We start from the raw sequence: 3556 nt of genomic DNA, 5'->3' as shown, positions 1-3556 counted from the left end.
AATAAAAGGTGATTCAGATGGAAATTGATCAAATTGATCAACTATCAAAAATTCTATACTAAGTACTGGCCCCCCTTGTAAAAACATGGACATATAAACTGAGCCAATAACATCAATCTTCCTATTTGTTATACCAGATACTTCATAATTACTTTCTTTTATTAATGACAATAGTTCCTGTTTATTATGTTCAGAAAAAAGTCTAGAAAAATATGAAAATCTCATAATACAGGTATCAGCTCCTGTATCATACATGCCTGATGCTTGTTTAAATATTGAATCTTTAAATGATAATTTACATGGTATATATATTTTTCGCCCAATATTTACAGAAATATCAACACTTTTCAATTCCCCAGAGGGAGGGTTTTGAAAAGGTTGATTTTTAAATTTAGACATTTTTATTTTAGGCTAAGTTACCACTCAATTGCTTATCGAGATGCCTTCTCTCTTCAGCACTAGGATATCTCCATTTACCTTGCATTTTAAGTTGCTTTGCAACTGGCCTATTAAAACACCTGTAAGATGGATGATATAAAGTTTTACCAATCTCTTTTTTACAAACAAGACAAGGCTCGGAAGTAGGAATTGTAAATTTTATAATTCCTTCATCATTTCTCATTTCATAACAAAGTTTGCTGCCAGCATGAGTGTTTTTACCACAAAAATTACATCTTAATCTACCATTTACTTCAGTATGAATTCCATAATCTTTGCGGTTAGTATTATTATCATTATTTCTGCTATGGTTTATTTTAGAGTTATCTTTTAAGGGAATGAAATTGGGATTTTGTTTTCTGTGGTCTCTATAGTTACTATTGTTATTATTATTATACTTTTGCTGATTGCCATTATACCTATTACCTGCAGGATTTATATTGTTATAAGACTGAGATTTAAAATTATGATCATTCCTTCTCCCTAAAAAATTCTGCTTATGATTGATCTCTGATATTTTTGCGCGCATATTATTTCTTACAGAAAATTTAGGAACAGGGATATCACTTGTTTTTAAATTCTCACTCCTACTATATCTTTTCCTATTATCATCCCTTCTATAATTTAAATCAATAGCACCTACATACTTTCTAAGTGCTTGTACTACTTCAGCAAAAGTTGGGAATCTACCTAACTCTGTAATTAAATCTGCTCTAATCTTTAACCCATCATTGATTGATCCATAAGGTAAATTTTTTAATAAATATCCAATAGCAGTTAAATTATAAATTTGAGTCCTAGCAGGCTCTCCATGTTCCAAACAAGCTCTTTGGCATAGAGCCATAATTTTACTAACAACTTTATTAAATGTAGGATCCTTAGGCAAAACAAAATTCTCAAGTTCTAATTGGGCATGCTCAGGCCTCAATCTTGTATCATATTTAGTTAATAACGCGTTATAAATTTCAGAAAGAGATATATTTCCATCTACCATTGTAGCTACACTATCATATACTTCTCCTGTTGTGCATCTTAGGAGTGTTTCTTTAAATGTATGCTCAGATAATTTACATTGAGCTTGTGCCGCATTCATATTTCTTAAAAATTCTACAACGGAAGGAGTGCCAAAACCGCTAAATTTATGTCTAGTAGGAAAAGTGTGATTGATTAGACCTATCTTTTCATCAGAAATAACTGAAATAGAATTGCAATCAAAACTTGGGGGGAAAATTGTTTCAGCATGATTGATATAGTTACTAAAAGTTTTTTCTCTAACATGTTTCTGTAAGGCCTCATTAACACGTTGTTCTACTAAGTCTTCAATCTTACCCACTCTCCTATTGACATTATCATTAATACTAATTTCTAAGTCCTTTAAATGTTCATTAAAATCATTAACAGTTTCATCTACTGATTTACCTTTAGGTAGATTTGTTTTCTTATTCAAATCATTTATTTGAGCAGTTAATTCAAGCAATATACGGCCTAAGTTATTATCAATAGTATTATTAAACTTAATATCTTGCTTTAGTATCTCAACAGTATCATTCATATCATTGACTAAGTCTATGTCTTCTGCATTTCTAGACATAACTCTTTCAGTAATATTAAACTCAGGGCTAGTTTCATCTTCTACTAAATCCTGAGAAGAGATTGGTAAACTTTCTAAGTCCCCTTGTCCATCGGACTTAATAAGACTTGACATATTTCTCAAATAGTCAATATCTTTTTCCCTACTTTTACTACGTTTTCTTAGTGATTTCATTTTGAATAAGTATAAAAAGATCCTTAATAGATGTTAAGATATGACTGACTAAAACCACTATTGGTTTAAAAATTGTAGGGTCAAAAATTAATAAAGTAATAAAAAATATAGATGTTAATGAAATTATTAAACTTGAGATACAAATATAAAAATTAATTTTGCTGTCTAAAATTTCTTTTTAATTAAACTTGAGATACTAAATTTTAAACTTGAGATTTTAAAATTTGAGATACCATTATAGAAGTTAGTCTAACTGATATAAAACTTCTTATTAAAGCTTATTAAAGAAGCTAGTCTAGTTGATATAAAACTTCTTAAAGGATTCCTCCCAATTTTTCTTTGGTACAATAATGCAAAAAAAAACCTTTACTCAAAACTTGCTGCAGACTTATTATACAAATGTAAAATTACTCTAACTGATATCAGAACTTATTTTAAGATTCCTCCCAAAAATTTTTTTTGGTACAATAATGCAAAAAGAATCTATCTCTAAACTTGCGGACTTAAAAATGGAAATATATATAATTTTTTATAATTGATATAAAACTTATTAGAAGATTCTTCCCAAAAATTTCTTTTGGTACAGTAATGCAAAAAGAATCTATCTACACTCCTTTTTATTTATCTTACCACCTGTCTGGTACTATGATGAAGCAAAGAATATATCTCTTGTAGAAGTGAATCAAACAATAATTTTTCAGATATATTCTTACCAAATTCTAAAAAAATAAAAGTTAATGCAGAGACTTCACTCTAATTTAATTTGTATGTTCTTACAAATTAACTTATTCACTATTGAAAAAATTATATATGTAAAAATTTTCACTTCACTTTTTAGTTATATTACTTTGCACTTGCACTAATAACCTTCTGAATCTCTGTATAATGTAAAACCTGTTCAGCTTTAGTTTTTTTTTTTGATGTAAAAAACAAACTAATATGCACCCCCCTCTACACCAAAAAAATATTGAACAACCCGATGTTGCACCAAATGATATGTTTTCTCCCAATTCTAATAAAACGTGCCAAGTTTCAGAACAAGAAGAGAATACCAACCAAGTTGAAGCCAATCTCCAACTCATATGACAAAGCATAAACTTAGCTACCAAACCGAATAAGTTAAACGCAATATTGTCAAAGTTTACAACATTTAGCTGGTTAGGCTAAATTGATTCAAGTGATAGATGTGATAAACAATTCAACTTTGCCAAAGAAAAAGCAGTTCAATTCAATACTTTAAACTTAGATTAAAATTATGTTATGAAGTACTTATAAGCTATAATTTGTGAGAATATTAAATAAAGCTAGATTTTCCAAGAATAAATAAATAAAGATTTATCCAATGCTTAATTA

This window comes from Acartia tonsa, chromosome 8, assembly GCF_053477335.1.
Source record: "Acartia tonsa isolate MP-2025a chromosome 8, ASM5347733v1, whole genome shotgun sequence".
In the NCBI taxonomy this organism is placed as follows: Eukaryota; Metazoa; Arthropoda; class Copepoda; order Calanoida; family Acartiidae; genus Acartia; species Acartia tonsa.
Note: the sequence above shows the minus strand (reverse complement) of the source record.